The sequence below is a fragment of the Delphinapterus leucas genome, chromosome 1, assembly GCF_059928025.1.
Source record: "Delphinapterus leucas isolate spDelLeu-1000000601 "Yukka" chromosome 1, BTC_Dleu_Yukka2, whole genome shotgun sequence".
In the NCBI taxonomy this organism is placed as follows: Eukaryota; Metazoa; Chordata; class Mammalia; order Artiodactyla; family Monodontidae; genus Delphinapterus; species Delphinapterus leucas.
The window spans coordinates 18878520-18899454 of record NC_143129.1 but is presented as its reverse complement, the minus strand read 5'-3'; positions in this window follow the sequence as shown (position 1 = coordinate 18899454).

Genomic DNA, 20935 nt, shown 5'->3' with positions numbered 1-20935 from the left:
TATCAAACTTTTGCTGTACAGCAAAGTGACTCAGTTGTACATATATATACATTCTTTTTTAATATTCTTTTCCATTATGGTTTATCCCAGGATGTTGAATATAATTCCCTGTGCTATACATTAGGGCCTTGTTGTTTATCCATTCTAAATGTAATCGTTTGCATCTACCAACCCCAAACTTCCAGTCCATCCTTCTCCCTCCCCCCTTCCCCTTAGCAACCATGTCTGTTAATTTTTATTTATTTATTTATTTATTTATTTATTGCTGTACACGGGCCTCTCACCGTTGTGGCCTCTCCCGTTGCGGAGCACAGGCTCCGGACGCGCAGGCTCAGCGGCCATGGCTCACGGGCCCAGCCGCTCCGCGGCATGTGGGATCCTCCCGGACCGGGGCACGAACCCGTGTTCCCTGCATCGGCCGGCGGGCTCTCAACCACTGCGCCACCAGGGAAGCCCCATGTCTGTTAATTTTTGATTTTTGTTTTTTAAATAAAGTCTCCTTTTTTTCCTTCCTTGCTTCCTTCCTCCCTTCCTTCTAAATCTGCTGAGGAATATATATACACACACACACATGCTAGGAAACATACTAGCTTTCAAAGAAAAAAAATGAACAAGATGCTGTGTATTTTTCCAAGTGCATAGTCCATGTTGAGAAACAGTCCCTAATACAAGTGCTTTTTACACAGTTATGTAGCAAATATCGTAGTAGATATATGTGTACAAAGTGTCAAATGAAAAATAAGGGAACAGATTTATGGGTGAGTGCTCAGAAATAAATCTGGAAGAACAAGTTCAAGTAACAATTAATTGGGCAGTATACTACTGTTATGTTGTTTTTAAGATTTCTGTTCTGCCTAGCAACACAGAAGGACAGGGCATAAAAGAAAAATTCTTGTGAGGGTTCACCTTCATAAAATTAACACCAGAGTCACTCATCTCTGTCTTTATGACAAGTTGTGATTGTTCGTTGGCATTCTCTAGATATTCTTACTGCCTATTGCCTTCAGTTTTTCCAACAGTTATTTAAATAAAATTTTTGTATGAATACATTTTTTTACAATAGCATTATATATAACACATACATTATACTAAATCTATATATAAATATATGTTTATATAGTACATATACATATAATGTGATATATATGTCTGTATGTGTGTGTATATATCACATTTTCTTCCCTTTAAAAGTATGTCCTTTTCTGCGCATATTATTGAGATGAAACTTTAAAAATATATTTTTAACATACCTCCTTCAGGATTATTTTACTCAGAACAGAACTTTAAAATAATTATTGTTTTCTTCTAATATTTTCATTTTAGACAAATTTAAAAAAATATATCTTTCATCTTAGTTTCTTTTTTTATAAAAGTAATCTGCTTTATTTTTTAGGTCAGTTTTAGTTAACAGAAAATGTATTATTTAGGTCAGGAAGAATATTATCCTAAGTTTTGGCCCTCATAATGGCTCAAATCCATTGGGCTATTGCTGTGTTCAAGTACACTATACAATGCAGAGCAATGTTCCTCAGGCTTGGCAGTGTAGACCTTTTAAACAGGATCCTTCTTTGTTGTAGGAAGCCATCCTTCATTATAGAATGTTTAACAGCATTTCTGGACTCCACCAACTAGATGCAAGTAAGGTACCACCCCCATGACAATAAAATACGTCTTCAGACATTGTCAAATATCCCCTGGGAAACAAAACTACCCCGGTTGAGAACGACTGATTTAGAAAATTGCAGCAACTTTCAACAGTTTTTCATGAATTCTAAAGCTATAGATTATATACCAGGAAATTCTGGTTTAAGTAAATATAAATACATACATTATTTCTCAAACATATTACCCTCAAGTAAAATATTATTAGTACAAATTATATTTACTGTATAAACAAAGTAGTTTTGTCTTTGGATAATATATTGTTGCTTCTAGAAAAATGTTCATTCCATTGTTTACATGTCAATTTGTTTCAAATTCATTAAGATATTCTTTCAAAGAAGAAATAAAGTGCTTGGGATCTCCAATTTGACATCCAAAATTATTTTTTAAGTATTTGTCTCTAATTGGAACTTATAATAAACCTCAGACTGTTTTAATAACTGATTGACAAACTCATGTACAGTTAAAATACACATCCAATTCTAATGGTTCTCTGGCTTTATGTAATTTGGTCAATCAAAATGAGATAGCAAGCAATTTAACAAAACTTCCAATAAGATAATCTTGCTTGCTCTGCTTTCTCAAATCTTTTTTACTGGATCTAACATTTCTACAGCAATAAACCTCCTCCTCCTACAAGTATGCATACGTCAATGAATAAGTAGATCAAAAATATTCAAAATCATGAGTCATGTACATAATAGATTAAAGGATTCAAATAAATGGATATAGATTAAGAAGTGATAAGAATTATACACCTTTAAACCTAGACGACCACTCCTACAATTGCTACCAGAGAAAATCCTAGGAGTAATATGTATACAGAGAAAAAAGTTAAGCAAGCATACTGCAAAATGAACCTCAATTATACTCTCAAACTTAAGTGTTGAATCTTAATAAGCAGGGCGGAATGAATGAAAAACCACTGCCTAGTCTAGAGCTTAGCCTTGTGCCTGGAACCAAAGTAAAATCCACCAGTACCCGTCCCTGCTTCTTGGTTGTTTTTGTTCTGCTATTTCGTCAGACAGAAAGATCAGGAAAAAAACAAAATTCCGGCCAAAGATAAGTAAGAATATATAAAAATTCAAGATTGATTTTAAACTGTCTTCCCAACACACTAAAAATTCAGTCCTTAAGAAATGTGTCATTATCATTATAACATGTTTCTGATCTTGTCTAGGACCAGTTTTTTCTTTTTTAAAATTTAAAGTCCATTTAGTCTCATATTAGTGTAGTCATTGCAGGTTTCTTATGGTTGCTACCTGCACGATATGTCCTTTTCCACCCTGGTAACATAAAATTTGCTTGATTAAATTTTTGGTAAGGAGTTAGAGAAAAATTTTAAAAGAGAGAGACCTGAATTTGAGAAAAGAATAATGCCTTTAGAGATCTAGAGCAGATTAAGTTGCAAAAAGATGCCAGAGATTACAGGTAAGAGGATTACTTTGGAGAGCAAATAGGTGTTAAAAATAAGGCTTTCTGTCCTGAAGGATAGGAGGTGGTCCCTCAGTCAGCCATAAGTGTAATCTTCTAGCTTACTTAAGAAGAGCCAAAAATGTACAGGGTGTGAGGTGACCAAAGAAGAAGCCATCCTGATCTGTTCAGTCACGTTTCCTATTTGAAGGACAGTTCATACACTGGGGAGAGGCACAAATATCGAGAGTGTGTGCTTGGCTGAGCATGGCCGAGACAAAGGCAGCTCTTTCAACAGTGCAGAACTGAGACTGGGCAGTCAGGTTCTGTGGGGATTCAAAGTGCATCAGAGGCAATGCCTTTTCTTGTGTCTTAGATTCACAGTTGAAACTCATGACCTAGATTCCCTGGAGAAGCTGTGATTTCAGTCCAGCTCTTCAAAAGACTTCACCGAATAGATGAGAGACTTTAGATCACTCTCAGGACTTCCACTTGGCTTGGGTTATTAATACAGTTGCTTCTGATCAGTGCCTTGGGTAAGGATTAGGCAGCTCTTTCGTTTCTCTTCATCTGGCCTTTCTGTATCAGTACTGGTCTTGAAAACAGCACTATTGGCATCTGGTTTGATTTTCTCTTCCTTAAGATGCAAGTGGCTCAGTTGCTTGGCTGGGGATCTCTGCTTATCCATGTCCAGTGCTCAGGAGTAGATGGCCTTGGTTGCAGGGTTGTGGATGGGACCTTCCCCTCGGTGAACCTGACACCCAACACTGCAAGATTAAGGGCTCCAGGAGTCGATGGAAAGCCCTAATGAAGTAACTTTCAACATTAAAATTTTAATAATGCTTGTTATTTCTACTTGTAAGTTAATAGATTTTTTTTTTTCTTGATTGACTGTAAAAAATTTCCTTCTGAGGTTTTCAAAGGAAAAAAACTGCTAAAAAGTAGCCCCTGTAGGGGACATGTTTTCTAGTCAGGGTCCTGCCTCTTCTCATCTACCTCCCAGGGCCACCTTAGCATCCCTAAGTGAGTAATTAGCACTCTCCCTGCTGACTTGGAATAATGGAAATCTCAACTAAAAAAGATAGAAATTTGAGAACAGATCATATTAGTTTCTAACCTCTCTTTTGAAAAGCTTTGTTCTTTAATTTGCACTAGCCTATGAAAAAATTTATCAGTCTCATTTTCAGTGTGCACACATCAATACACAACAGGACCAAAAGAAAATTAAACTCATAATTATTTTCATTTTGATAGGTGGCATTTGTTGCACAATTTAGTACACTCTGGAACTTTCATGCTTTAACTTAAATGCTTGTGTAAATAATAATCAAATATAATATATGTCATACTTGATTCTGTAATTATATAAAATCTGTATCAGGTTTTCATTTCAAAGTATCTTGCATACACTTGAAAACATCACATTTATTTCATATATTACATATAAACCCAGAAAAATATAAAATTGCCTTATATTATGAAACCAAAATTGTTTTAAAAAGCTATTTGCTTACATGAAATGTATTAACATGTTAGTATACTTTCATTAACTGAATAGGACAGTACTGAGCATATCATTTACTCCTTCAATTAAAATTTTTTTTCCAAGCACTGATCTTGTACAGAAATTTATGCTGGAAGAATAACAAAATTGATCATTTGCTTGTCAGTCAGGATTCTGTTCAGCATCTTTCATTGAAATGTCATAGAACATATTTGTATATCTGTTTATTTTTCTAACATTTAATTAATCATTACTGTTTACTTACATATTTATTGCAATATGACATACATTTAATGTTTTTATAAAATATATACCCAAATATATGTTAGGATTTTGATTGTTGTGACATGTAATGATGTAGTTTTTTTTTATTTAGAGTCTTTTCTTCAGCCAGTGTAAATGCTTATTTTGTTTCAATAAAAAGCTTAAAGCATGTAGTCTTCATAACAACTAATGAGACACATATTATTATTATCTTCATCCTACAGATGTGGAAATTGATAAACTGATGAACACAAATGCAAAAATACTCATCAAAATATTAGAAAACCAAATTCAACAATACATTAGAAGGATCAAACACCACATTCATGTGAGATTCATTCCAGGGATGTAATGATGGTTTAGCATTCACAAATCAATCAATCAATCAAGTGATACAGCACATTAACAAAATGGAAGATAAAAGCCATATGATCAGCTCAATAGAAACAGAAAAAGCATTTGACAAAACACAACATTCATTTATGATAAAAACTCTCAATAAAATGGATATAGAAGTAACATACCTCAACATCATAGAGGCCATATATGATAAACTCACAGATAACATAACACTCAACAGTGAGAAGCTGAAGCTTTTTTTCTAACACAAGGAACAAGACTAGGATGCCTACTCATGGCAGTTTTCTAAGTACTAGCCATAGCAATTAGGTAAGAAAAAGCAATAAAAGGCACCCAAATTGTAAGAGGAGTAAGACTGTCACTATTTGCAGATGACATGATACTATATATAGAAAGTCCTAAAGACGCCACCAAAAAACTATTAGAACTAATAAATAAATTCAGTAAAGTTACAGGATGCAAAATTAATATACAGACATCTGTTATGTTTCTATACACTAAGAATGAATTATCAGAAAGAGAAATTAAGAAAATAACCCCATTTACAATGACATTAAAAAGAAGAAAATACCTAGGAATAAATCTACCCAAGTGAGTAAAAGACCTGTACTCTAAAAACTGTAAGACATTGGGCTTCCCTGGTGGCGCACTGGTTGAGAGTCTGCCTGCCAATGCAGGGGACATGGGTTCATGCCCTGGTCCCGGAAGATCCCACATGGCCCAGAGTGGCTGGGCCCATGAGCCATGGCTGCTGAGCCTGCGTGTGTGGAGCCTGTGCTCCACAGCGGGAGAGGCCACAGCAGTGAGAGAGGCCCGCGTACCACACACACAAAAAACTATAAGACATTGATAAAAGAAATTGAAGATGACACAAATAAATGGATAGGTATACTATGCTCATAAATTGGAAAAAAATTAATACTTTTAAAATGTAATACTACCAAAAGAAATCTACAGATTTAATGGAATTCCTATCACAATACTCATGGCAGTTTTCACAGAACTAGAACAATAATCTCAAAATGTGTATGGTGTCACAAAAGACCCCAAATAACCAAAGTAATCTAGAGAAACAACAAAGCTGGAGGTTTCATGCTCCCTGATTTCAAGCTATACTAAGAGCTATAGTAATTAATACAGTATGGTACTGGCACAAACATAGACACATAGATCAATGGATCAGAATAGAGACCAGAAAAAATTCATGCTTATAAGCTCAATTAATTTATGACAGAGGAGGCAAGAATAGACAATGGGAAAAAGACAGTCTCTTCAATAAATGATGTTGAGAAAACTGGGTAACTACATGCAAAAACAATCAAACTGGACCACTATCTTACACCGTATACAAAAATGAAATAAAAATAGATTAAAAATTTGAATGCTAGACATGAATCGATAAAACTCAGTAGAAAACACAGAGGGTAATTTCCTTGACATTAGTTTCAACAGTGTTGTTAGGATCTGATTCTACCAGCAAGTGCAACAAAGGCAAAAATAAACAAATGGGACAACATCAAACTAAATGCTCTGCAAGAAGAACAAAATCATCAACAAAATGAAAAGGCAACTCACTGGAATATTTGAAAATCATATAATAAAATGTTAATATCCAGAATATATAAAGAATGCATACATTAATAAAACAAGAAATGCAATTAAAAAATGAGTACACCTGGGCTTCCCTGGTGGCACAGTGGTTGAGAGTCCGCCTGCCGATGCAGGGGACGTGGGTTCGTACCCCGGTCCGGGAAGATCCCACATGCCGCGGAGCAGCTGGGCCCGTGCACCATGGCCACTGAGCCTGTGCGTCGGGAGCCTGTGCTCCGCAACGGGAGAGGCCACAGCAGTGAGAGGCCCGTGTACCGCAAAAAAAAAAAAAAAAAAGTACACCTGTCAGAATGGCTATTATGGAAGAGACAAAAAAAAAAAAGATTTGGCAAGGATGTGGAGAAAAGGAACCCTCATTCATGGTTAGTGGAAATGTAAATTGGTATAGTCAGAATGGAAAAAAGTATGGAGGCTACTAAAATGTTAAAAATAGAACTACCATATGATCCAGCAATTTCATTTCTGGCTGTTTATCCAAAGAAAATGAAAACACTAATTCAGAAAGATATATGCACCCCTATGATCATTGCAGCATTATTTACAAAAGCTAAAATATGAAAGCAACCTAAGTGGCCATCAATAGGCGAATGAATAAAGAAGATGTGATACATATATAATACATGTGTATGTGTGTGTATATATATATATATATATATATACACACACACACACACGTGTAATGTTACTCAACCATAAAAAAGAGTGAATTCTTGCCATTTGGAACAACATGGATCGATCTTGAGGGTATTATACTAAGTGAAATAAGTCAGAGAAGACAAATGCTGGATGATTTCACCTTTAGAATCTAGAAAACAAAAAAACCCAAACAAATCTAGAAAACAAAACAAAACCATATTTATAGATACAGAGAATAGACTGGTGATTGCCAGAGTCAGGTTTTGGGGTGGGCGAAATGGATGGGGGTTTCGGAAGGTACAAACTTCCAGTTACAAAGTGAATAGGTCATGGGGATATAATGCACATCATGGGAAATATAGTCAACAATATGGTACTAACTTTGTATGCTGACAGATGGTAACTAACTTACTGTAGTGATCATTTTATAATGTATATAGAGATTGAATCACTATGTTGCACACCTGAAACTAATATAATACTGTATGTCAATTATGAATAAAAAAAGAAAACACATCATATTAAGATGTTAAGATGTAAATAAATGGTTCAATTTGAAAAAAAAAAAAGAGCTAGGAAAGTAATGAATGTAGGCGACACTCTTTTAGATAAAATGAAAAGCAAAGTAAAAGTCCTGAATGTGGAAAAAATCACTATTCCTTAAGTATACCTAATAAGTAATGTAAGAGTTACTTTATGCCAAATTCAGACATACAGATCTCATAAGCTACTTTTAGATGATTTGATTTTAGCTTCATAAGCAATGGAGGTTAAAGGGAGGAGACATTTTCTGCTGTCTGGCAGTAGAAAAGGAAATGTGACATAATTACATTTAATTAAAAAAACAAAATGACTGTGAACAAGGGGCCTGTTTGGTAAAATATATCTCAGGTATCCAGGTGTGAGAAGATGGTGGATTTGATCATGGAAATTGCAATAGAAAAAAGAGAGGAAATAAATGGATGCAAGACATATTGATGAGACGAAATTGAAAGATTGATTATGATGAGTTGGATGTACGGGGTAAGAGGGGAGCAGCAAAGATGGGAAACTTGGCAGTGAAAGAACAAAGCAGGGGGAACAAGTTGGGATAGTTAGGGAAGTAGTCTATTAAATAGTTTAACTTTATGTTCAACTTGTGGTATCTAGGTTATATTTAACTGAAGAGATTGAGTATGTAGTTTGGTGTATGAGTGTCTCTCCCTGCATGCATATGTACTACAGGTCAGGTATTCTACGGTATAGGCTATTTTATGTGAGCTATTGTTATGGTGAAACTTTTAAATAGACATTAAGAACTCATTCTCTGGTTCATTTAGACCCGAGTTCTAATCACAGGTAAGTTACTTTGGCAAGTTACTCAAATTCTCATCTATATGATGTTGTTATGTCACAAGTACTTTATAGCATTAAAGGGAGAACTGAAATAGATGCTCTAGGTAAAGTGCTTACAGGATTTGCCATGCATTTTACAGTGAATGACGGTGATAATAATGAGGTCCCAGGACAGAAACCTGAAGAAAACCAGAATTTGGGAGATGAGAAGAGAAAAATAAAATTCAAAATGAATTAATGCGTATTCACATATGCATAAGGAAATCCAGAATCTTCACAGATGAGAGATGAGAGTGTTTAATGAAGAAGGGAAGACTCATTAGTGTCAAAGGTGACTGAGATGACGAGAAAGATAAGGTTTGAAAAATGCTCATTGGGCTTAAGCAAGGATGTTGATAATTTGGGGGAAAACAGTAAAAGAAATTTTAAAACAGGTACAAAATGCTTTCCGAATAATAATACAGTATTTAAAAGCCATGCTGTCTATTATTTCAGAAACCATGGTTTTGGTCAAGTAGACAATCTTTAATGACAATGGAGAGTGAGCACTTGAAACACTATTGCACCCATGTCCAAGAGCAAGTGCAACAACTATTTTATTCACAAAAGCATTAAAATGCTAATGTTTCATCCTTATTATAAATCTTTTTAATGAAAACCTGAAAATAACAAGACTTCATTCCAATGATAATGACTGAACCTAGAATGAGACACAGTGATAGCACATTTCCAATTCATGTTTTTACAAATTAATATTACACTTCTGCAGCCCTCTGCGGGAATTGAGTGCCTTAATTTAATAGACTTCATTGCAACGTGTTGTACGTTTTCAGAACTTCAGGTAACGATTTCACTATCTTTAAACACTATTGTCAAAATACAGAACACTTGTAGAAAGTCCATTTATTAGATTGATTTTCCAGTGCTTCTATAACGTGAGAGATAGGCATTCTCAGAGACGGAGATTATAATTTATTTACTGAATTTTCACAGCTTTGTTCGTCTTGGTATGTTTCTCTTTGCTTCCTCAAATTGTTGTTTGCTCCTCACCCAAACCTATCATCTCTAGCAGAATATCATTGATTCTCCCTCACTAGAAATTTAAATTCTAGATGAAAATCTGTCCCTGTTTTACAGTCTTCTGGCCGACTATGTTTCAGATATTTCTGTGGATCAGACTCTGGGACTTTTCCTGGTGAGGATCGTTCAGTATAAAGTTTTTCAAAAGATATTTGGCTAACTTTCTTCTGAGCACATCCAGATACCTACCATTCAAGTGAGGTGCCCATTGTGGGCGGGATGGGGGGGAAATCTTCACAAAGAGAAAGAAAATAAACCATAACTGGCTATAATTTTTAAAATCTTGTTCATATATAAGTTTACAACGATTACAGTCATAAAAAAAGAAGAGATTTCATATTTCTAAGGAATTTCAAAAGAATTTTGTATTTAGAAAATAAAAATAAATATCTGTCAAAAGTACTCAAAGAACCATAAATTTAAGTACGTATACTAAACATCAGAACAGATTCTTTGCCTGTTTTTAGAATTAGGTTGTCTTTTGATTATTGAGTTGAAAAAAATCTGTATATATTTTTAATACAAGACCCTTATCCATATATGATTTGCAAGTACTTTCTTCCATTCTGCAGGTTATCTTTTTACTTTCTTATTTTCTTTTTAACACCTTTATTGGAGTATAATTGCTTTACAATGGCGTGTTAGTTTCTGCTTTATAACAAAGTGAATCAGTTATACCTATACATATGTTCCCATATCTCTTCCCTCTTCCATCTCCCTCCCTCCCACCCTCCCTATCCCACCCCTTTAGGTGCTCACAAAGCACCGAGCTGATCTCCCTGTGCTATGCGGCTGCTTCCCACTAGCTATCTATTTTACGTTTGGTTGTGTATATATGTCCATGCCACTCTCTCGCTTTCTCACAGCTTACCCTTCCCCCTCCCCATATCCTCAAGTCCATTCTCTAGTAGGTCTGTGTCTTTATTCCTGTCTTAGCCCTAGGTTCTTCATGACATTTTTTTTTTAAATTCCATATATATGTGTTAGCATACGGGATTTGTCTTTCTCTTTCTGACTTACTTCACCCTGTATGACACACTCTAGATCCATCCACCTCATTACAAATAGCACAATTTCGTTTCTTTTTATGGCTGAGTAATATTCCATTGTATATATGTGCCACATCTTCTTTATCCATTCATCCGATGATGGACACTTAGGTTGTTTCCATCTGCGGGCTATTGTAAATAGAGCTGCAATGAATATTTTGGTACATGACTCTTTTTGAATTATGGTTTTCTCAGGGTATATGCCCAGTAGTGGGATTGCTGGGTCATATGGTAGTTCTATTTGTAGTTTTTTAAGGAACCTCCATACTGTTCTCCATTGTGGCTGAACCAATTCACATTGCCACCAGCAGTGCAAGAGTGTTCCCTTTTCTCCACACCCTCTCCAGCATTTATTGTTTCTAGATTTTTTGATGATGGCCATTCTGACTGGTGTGAGATGATATCTCATTGTAGTTTTGATTTGCATTTCTCTAATGATTAATGATGTTGAGCATTCTTTCATGTGTTTTTTGGCAGTCTGTATATCTTCTTTGGAGAAATGTCTATTTAGGTCTTCTGCCCATTTTTGGATTGGGTTGTTTGTTTTTTTGTTATTGAGCTACATGAGCTGCTTATAAATTTTGGAGATTAATCGTTTGTCATTTGCTTCATTTGCAAATATTCTTTCCCATTTTGCGGGTTGTCTTTTGGTCTTGTTTATGGTTTCCTTTGCTGTGCAAAAGCTTTGAAGTTTCATTAGGTCCCATTTGTTTATTTTTGGTTTTATTTCCATTTCTTTAGGAGGTGGGTCAAAAAGGAACTTTCTGTGATTTATGTCATAGAGTGTTCTGCCTATGTTTTCTTCTAAGAGTTTGATAGTTTCTGGCCTTACATTTAGGTCTTTAATCCATTTTGAGCTTATTTTTGTGTATAGTGTTAGGGAATGATCTAATCTCATTTCCCAGCACCACTTATTGAAGAGGCTGTCCTTTCTCCACTGTACATTCCTGCCTCCTTTATCAAAGATAAGGTGACCATATGTGTGTGGGTTTATCTCTGGGCTTTCTATCCTGTTCCATTGATCTATCTTTCTGTTTTTGTGCCAGTACCATACTGTCTTGATTACTGTAGCTTTGTAGTATAGTCTGAAGTCAGGGAGCCTGATTCTTCCCTATCCGTTTTTCGTTCTCAAGATTGCTTTGGCTATTAGGGGTCTTTTGTGTTTCCATACAAATTGTGAAATTTTTTGTTCTAGCTCTGTGAAAAATGCCAGTGGTAGTTTGATAGGAATTGAATTGAATCTATACATAGCCTTGGGTAGTAGAGTCATTTTCACAATGTTGATTCTTCCAATCCAAGAACATGGTATATCTCTCCATCTCTTTGTATCATCTTTAATTTCCTTCATCAGCGTCTTATAATTTTCTGCATACAGGTCTTTTGTCTCCTTAGGTAGGTTTATTCTGAGATATTTTATTCTTTTTGTTGCAGTGGTAAATGGGAGTGTTTTCTTGATTTCATTTTCAAATTTTTCATCATTAGTGTATAGGAATGCCAGAGATTTCTGTGCATTAATTTTGTATCCTGCTACTTTACCAAATTCATTGATTAGCTCTAGTAGTTTTCTGGTAGCATCTTTAGGATTCTCTATGTATAGTATTATGTCATCTGCAGACAGTGACAGCTTTACTTCTTCTTTTCCGATTTGGATTCCTTTTCTTCTCTGATTGTTGTGGCTAAAACTTCTAAAAGTATGTTGAATAAGAGTGATGAGAGTGGGCAACCTTGTCGTGTTCCTGATCTTAGTGGAAATGCTTTCAGTTTTTCACCATCGAGGATGATGTTGACTGTGGGTTTGTCATATATGCCCTTTAGTATGTTGAGGAAATTTCCCTCTATGCCTACTTTCTGCAGGGTTTTTATCATAAATGGGTGTTGAATTTTGTCAAAAGCTTTCTCTGCATCTATTGAGATGATCATATGGTTTTTCTCCTTCAATTTGTTAATATGATGTATCATGTTGATTGATTTGCGTATATTGAAGAATCCTTGCATTCCTGGAATAAACCCCACTTGATCATGGTGTATGATCCTTATAATGTGCTGTTGGATTCTGTTTGCTAGTATTTTGTTGAGGATTTTTGCATCTATGTTCATCAGTGATATTGGCCTGTAGTTTTCTTTCTTAGTAACATCCTTGTCTGGTTTTGGTATCAGGGTGGTGGTGGCCTTGTAGAATGAGTATGGGAGTGTTCCTCCCTCTGCTATATTTTGGAAGAGTTTGAGAAGGATAGGTGTTAGCTCTTCTCTAAATGTTTGATAGAATTCGCCTGTGAAGCCATCTGGTCCTGGGCTTTTCTTTGTTGGAAGGTTTTTAATCACAGTTTCAATTTCAGTAATTGTGATTGGTCTGTTCATATTTTTTATTTCTTCCTGATTCAGTCTTGGCAGGTTGTGCATTTCTACGAATTTGTCCGTTTCTTCCAGGTTGTCCATTTTATTGGCATAGAGTTGCTTGTAGTAATCTCTCATGATCTTTTGTATCTCTGCAGTGTCAGTTGTTACTTCTCCTTTTTCATTTCTAATTCTATTGATTTGAGTCTTCTCCCTTTTTTTCTTGATGAGTCTGGCTAATGGTTTATCAACTCAAAGAACCAGCTTTTAGTTTTATTGATCTTTGCTATTGTTTCCTTCATTTCTTTTTCTTTATTTCTGATGTGATCTTTATGATTTCTTTCCTTCTGCTAACTTTGGGTTTTTTTTTGTTGTTGTTGTTCTTCTTTCTCTAATTGCTTTAGGTGCAAGGTTAGGTTGTTTATTTGAGATCTTTCCTGTTTCTTAAGGTAGGATTTTATTGCTATAAACTTCCCGCTTACAACTGCTTTTGCTGCATCCCATAGGTTTTGGGTCGTCGTGTCTCCAGTGTCATTTGTTTCTAGGTATTTTTTTACTTCCTCTTTGATTTCTTCAATATCTCTTCGTTATTAAGTAGTGTATTGTTTAGCCTCCATGCGTTTGTATTTGATACAGATCTTTTCCTGTAATTGATATCTAGTCTCATAGTGTTGTTGTCAGAAAAGATACTTGATAAATTTTCAATTTTCTTAAATTTACCAAAGCTTGATTTGTGACCCAAGATATGATCTATCCTGGAGAATGTTCCATGAGCACTTGAGAAAAATGTGTATACTGTTGTTTTTGTATGGAATGTCCTATAAATATCAATTAAGTCCATCTTGTTTAATGTATCATTTAAAGCTTATGTTTCCTTATTTATTTTCATCTTGGATGATCTGTCCATTGGTGAAAGTGGGGTGTTCAAGTCCCCTACTATGAATGTGTTACTGTCGATTTCCCCTTTTATGGCTGTTAGTATTTGCCTTATGTACTGAGGTGCTCCTATGTTGGGTGCATAAATATTTGCAATTGTTATATCTTCTTCTTGGATCGATCCCTTGATCATTATGTACTGTCCTTCTTTGTCTCTTCTTACAGTCTTTATTTTAAAGTGTATTTTGTCTGATACGAGAATTGCTGCTCCAGCTTTCTTTTGGTTTCCATTTGCATGGAATATCTTTTTTCCATCCCCTTACATTCAGTCTGTATGTGTCTCTAGGTCTGAAGTGGGTCTCTTGTAGACAGCAAATATATGGGTCTTGTTTTTGTATCCATTCAGCCAATCTGTGTCTTTTGCTGGGAGCATTTAGTCCTTTTACATTTAAGGTAATTATCGATATGTATGTTCCTATTCCCATTTCCTTACTTGTTTTGCGTTCGTTATTGTAGGTCTTTTCCTTCTCTTGTGTTTCTTGCCTAGAGAAGTTCCTTTAGCATTTGTTGTAAAGCTGGTTTGGTGGTGCTGAACTCTCTCAGCTTTTGCTTGTCTGTAAAGGTTTTAATTTCTCCATCAAATCTGAATGAGATCCTTGCTGGATAGAGTAATCTTGGTTGCAGGTTTTTCTCCTTCATCACTTTAAATATGTCCTGCCAGTCCCTTCTGGCTTGCAGAGTTTCTGCTGAAAGATCAGCTGTTAACCTTATGGGGATTCCCTTGTGTGTTATTTGTTGTTTTTCCCTTGCTGCTTTTAATATGTTTTCTTTGTATTTAATTCTTGACAGTTTGATTAATATGTGTCTTGGCGTATTTCTTCTTGGATTTATCTTGTATGGGACTCTCTGTGCTTCCTGGACTTGATTAACTATTTCCTTTCCCATATTAGGGAAGTTTTCAACTATAATCTCTTCAACTATTTTCTCAGTCCCTTTCTTTTTCTCTTCTTCTTCTGGAACCCCTATAATTCGAATGTTGGTGCGTTTAATGTTGTCCCAGAGGTCTCTGAGATTGTACTCATTTCTTTTCTTTTTTTTCTCTTTATTCTTCTCTGCAGTAGTTATTTCCACTATTTTATCTTCCAGGTCACTTATCTGTTCTTCTGCCTCAGTTATTCTGCTATTGATCCCATCTAGAGTATTTTTAATTTCATTTATTGTGTTCTTCATCATCACTTGTTTCATCTTTAGTTCTTCTAGGTCCTTATTAAATGTTTCTTGCATTTTGTCTATTCTATTTCCAAGATTTTGGATCATCTTTATGATCATTATTCTGAATTCTTTTTCAGGTAGACTGCCTATTTCCTCTTCATTTGTTAGGTCTGGTGGGTTTTTATCTTGCTCTTTCATCTGCTGTGTGTTTCTCTGTCTTCTCATTTTGCTTAACTTACTGTTTTTCAGATCTCCTTTTTGCAGGTTTCAGGTTCATAGTTCCCGTTGTTTTTGGTGTCTGTCCCCAGTGGCTAAGGTTGGTTCAGTGGGTTGTGTAGGCTTCCTGGTGGGGGACTAGTGCCTGTGTTCTGGTGGATGAGGCTGGATCTTGTCTTTCTGGTGGGCAGGTCCATGTGTGGTGGTGTGTTTTGGGGTGTCTGTGGACTTATTATGATTTTAGGCAGCCTCTCTGTTAATAGGTGGTGTTGTGTTCCTGTCTTGCTAGTTGTTTGGCATAGGGTGTCCAGCACTGTAGCTTGCTGGTCGTTGAGTGAAGCTGGGTGCTGGTGTTGATATGGAGATCTCTCGGAGATTTTCGCCATTTGATATTATGTGGAGCTGGGAGGTCTCTTGTGGACCAGTGTCCTGAAGTTGGCTCTCCCACCTCAGAGGCACAACACTTACTCGTGGATGCAGCACCAAGTGCCTTTCATCCACACGGCTCAGAATAAAAGGGAGAAAAAGTAGAAAGTATGAATGAAAGAAAGAAAGAAAGGAGGAAAGGAGGGAGGGAGGAAGGAAGGAGGGAAAGAAGGAAAGAAAGAAAGAAGATAAAATAAAGTAAAATAAAAAGTTATTAAAATAAAAAATAATTATTAAGAAAAAAAATTTTTTTAAGAAAAAAAAAAAAAAACGGATAGAACCCTAGGACAAATGGTGGAAGCAAAGCTATACAGACAAAATCTAACACAGAAGCATACACATACACACTCACAAAAAGAGGAAAAGGGGAAAAAAATCTTAAATCTTGCTCTCAAAGTCCACCTCCTCAATTTGGGATGATTCGTTGTCTATTCATGTATTCCACAGATGCAGGGTACATCAAGTTGATTGTGGAGCTTTAATCCGCTGCTTCTGAGGCTGCTGGGAGAGATTTCCCTTTCGCTTCTTTGTTCTCACAGCTCCCGGGTCTCAGCTTTGGATGTGGCCCCACCTCTGCGTGTAGGTTGCCTGAGGGCGTCTGTTCTTCGCTCAGACAGGACGGGGTTAAAGGAGCAGCTGCTTTGGGGTCTCTGGCTCACTCAGGCCGGGGGCAGGGAGGGACATGGAGTGCGGGGCGGGCCTGCGGCAGCAGAGGCCAGTGTGACGTTGCACTAGCCTGAGGCGCACTGTGCGTTTTCCGGGGAAGTTGTCCCTGGATCCCGGGACGCTGGCGGTGGTGGGCTGCACAGGCTCCCCAGAAGGGGGGTTTGGATAGTGACCTGTGCTCGCACACAGGCTTCTTGATGGCGGCAGCAGCAGCCTTAGTGTCTGATGCCCGCGCTTTTAACCGCAGCTCGTGCCCGTCTCTGGAGCTCCTTAAGCAGCGCTCTTAATCCCCTTTCCGCGCGCACCAGGAAACAAAGAGGGAAGAAAATGTCTCTTGCCTCTTCTGCAGGTCCAGACTTTTCCCGGACTCCCTCCCAGCTAGACGTGGTGCACTAGCCCCCTGCGCGCTGTGTTCACGCTGCCAACCCCAGTCCTCTCCCTGCGCTCCGACCGAAGCCCGAGCCTCAGCTCCCAGGCCCGCCCGCCCCGGCGGGTGAGCAGACAAGCCTCTCGGGCTGGTGAGTGCCGGTCGGCACCGATCCTCTGTGTGGGAATCTCTCCGCTTTGCCCTCCGCACTCCTGTTGCTGTGCTCTCCTCCACGGCTCCGCAGCTTTCCCGCCTCCGCCATCCGCAGTCTCCGCCCGCAAAGGGGCTTCCTAGTGTGTGGAAACCTTTCCTCCTTCACAGCTCCCTCCCACTGGTGCAGGTCCCATCCCTATCCTTTTGTCTCTTTTTATTCTATTTTCTTTTGCCTTACCCAGGTACGTGGGGACTTTCTTGCCTTTTGGGAGGTCTGAGGTCTTCTGCTAGTGTTCAGTAGGTGTTCTGTAGGAGTTGTTCCACGTGTAGATGTATTTCTGGTGTATCTGTTGGGCAGAAGTTGATCTCTGCGTCTTACTCTTCTGCCGTCTTCCCCTCATCTCCCCCCTTTTTACTTTCTTGATTGTATTGTTGTATAAAACTTTTTAGTTTTGATGAGGTTCAAGTTATCCACTTTTTATTTTGTCTCTTGTGATTTAATTGTCACGTCTAATAAATTATTGCCTAATCTAAGATCAGGAAGGTTTTCTGCTGTATTCTCACTTAGGATTTATATGATTTTAGCTCATGTATTTAGCTCCATAATTCATTTTTTTGTTAATTTTTGTGTATGGTGCATAGCAGAGGTCCAACTTCATTCTTTTGCATAAAGATACACACATATCCCAGAACCACTTGTTAAAAAGATTCTCCTTTCCCCATTGACTTGTTTTGGCAGCCTTGTCAAATAGCAAGTGACCATAAATGTAAGGGTTTATTTTGGACTCTTAATTAATCTATATCTCTATCTTTATGCCAGAACCACATTGTCTTGATTACTGTAGCTTTATAATAAATTTTGAAATTTTTGTAGTAAATTTTTATTGTAAATTTTGAAATTAGGGAAGTTCTCTATTTGGTTTTCGTTTTCAAGATGATTTTGGCTATTCTGGGTCTCTTACATTTCCAGATCAATTTTAAGATCTGATTGTCAATTTCTGCAAAAATCCAGCTGTGATTTTGATAGCAGTCAAAGCTCACTTTTGAATTATCTTCACACTATCCTAACTCATTTTTGAAGTACCATTACAGTAACCAAAATCTTTATTAATAACCATGTCATTAAATTTGCATACATTAACCAGGCGTATATTATTCTTAAAGTCAAGATGGAAAAGCACTACTTCCATTTGAAACATATCAGAAAATCTAATGGCCAGGTAATAAAATTTAATATTTTCAGGTCTCCAGGCGGGACAAGTCCTGACTTGCTTAAATTAGATGAATAGAAATGTTAATCAATCTTTTTTTTTTTTTTTTTTTTTTGCGGTACGCGGGCCTCTCACTGTTCTGGCCTCTCCCGTTGCAGAGCACAGGCTCCGGACGTGCAGGCTCAGCGGCCGTGGCCCACGGGCCCAGCCGCTCCGCGGCATGTGGGATCTCCCCGGACCAGGGCACAAACCCGTGTCCCCTGCATCGGCAGGCGGACTCTCAATCACTGTGCCACCAGGGAAGCCCCAGTCAACAGATTTTTGACAACAAGCAAAGGCAATCATGGAGAAATGATAGTCTTTTCAACAACTGGTGCTGGAACAACCGGGGATCCAAATGCAAAAAAAAAAGGAAAGAAAAAGAAAGGAAAATAGAGGCTTAGATAGAACCTACCCAGAGAGTTAACATCACAAAAATTAACTCACAATTGATCATATATCTAAAAGTAAAATGCATAATTATAAAACTTCTGGAGAGAAATACAGGAATAAATGAACATTTGGTGATGAGTTTTTACATACAATATGAAAACATGATATATGAATGAAAAGAATGGTAAGTTGGACTTTAATAAAATTTAAAACTTCTGCTGTAGACAGAACCTGTTAAGAAAAGGAAAATACAAGCCACAGACTAGGAGAAAATATTTGCAAAATACATATCTTCTGTAGAACTCATTTACAAACTATGCAAATAACTATAAAACTGAATAATAGAAAATATACAACTCATTTAAAAATTGGGCAAAATATCTGGAAAAACCCCTTAGCAAAGCAGTTATGCAGATGGTAAATAATCATATGTAAAGGTAATGGACATCATTTGACATTAAGAATTGCAAATTAAAACAGTAATATGATGCCACTACCCACCTATTATAAAGGTTAAAATCCAGGGCTTCCCTGGTGGCGCAGTGGTTGAGAGTCCGCCTGCCGATGCAGAGGACGCAGGTTCGTGCCCCAGTCCGGGAAGATCCCACATGCCGCGAAGCGGCTGGGCCCGTGAGCCATGGCCGCTGAGCCTGCGCATCCGGAGCCTGTGCTCAGCAACGGGAGAGGCCACAACAGTGAGAGGCCCGCGTATCACAAAAAAAAAAAAAAAAAAAAAAGGTTAATATCCAAAAGGAGTTAAGACCAATAGCTGGCTATACTGTGGAGCAACAGGAGCTTTCATTCTCTGCAGTGGAATTGCAAAACGGTGCAGCCACTCTGAAAGACAGTTTAACATTTCCTCTCAAAGCTAAATGTAATCTTGTCACACAATTTAGCAGTAGTGCTCCTAGGTATTTACCCAAATGATCTGAAACTTACCTCCACATAAAATCCTGCATGAAAATGTTTATGGACGCTTTATTCATAAGAGCCAAAGCCTGAAAGCAACCAAGATGTCCCTCATAAGGGAAGTGGAAAAACAAGCCACACTACGTCATACGATGGAATATTATTTTCAGCAATAAGAGAAAATGAGCTATAAAGTCAAAAGAAGACATGGATGAATCTTGAATGCATATCTCCGAGTTAAAGAAACCAGTCTGAAAAGTCTATATGCCATAAGATTCCACTTATACAACATTTTGGAAAAAGCAAAACTATGGAGACATTACAGTATTTTGTCACGGATATGGGAGGGGGAAAAGATTTAAATATGTGAAGCACAGGGAATATTTTAGGGCTGTGAAACTATTCTAATGGTACTGTAATGATGGATACACAAAACTATGTATGGGACAAACCCCATAGGACCTTACAGAACAAATGAGACCCTTAGTATATTAAAATTAAATAAATAGGAGGTCAGGTGATCCCTGGTTGAAATATAAAGTGTGACAAAAGAACCTAACTGTATTACAAAAGTATGAAACAGTCTTGCTGAAGGAATTGAGGGAAGTTGCCACCTAAGTAACTTTGGAAATGAATGGAATAAAACTAAAAGTAAAAATAAACAAACAAAACACTCTGTACCTAAGCATTATGCCCAGACTCATAAAGTTATTGCCCATGGGATTACATGTTAACGATTCAGATACTACTATACATGTATACTGGAAATGAACAATTAAGAAAATCAATAGTGAATAATAGGAGCCCGGTTTCTCACTGATGGAGGTGCCTGCAGATAAGCAAGCATAATGGCTAGAATGATCCAAGTGGAAATAATGGTTTGCAGTTGGGCATATTAACATCAACGCATGTTTACTTTATTATAAACACAGTTACAAATAGAGCTATGTATAGGCATGTGTATATATGATGGTTAGTATATATACATATATATCCCTACTTAGCTGAGAATATCTAGAGCCAGTACAACCCAGTGGCAATGATCACAACTAGCACTGAGCTCTTGGTTTCTAATATTACTCTTCATGAAAAGAAAGCAAGGCTCCTTGGATAAATAGCTGATTCTAGGACTTGGAGGACAGGAATTGTGCAAAATGAGCCTGGAGCATCCACAAATTAAGAAAGTGCTAAAACATACACACATACACAGACTGGAGTA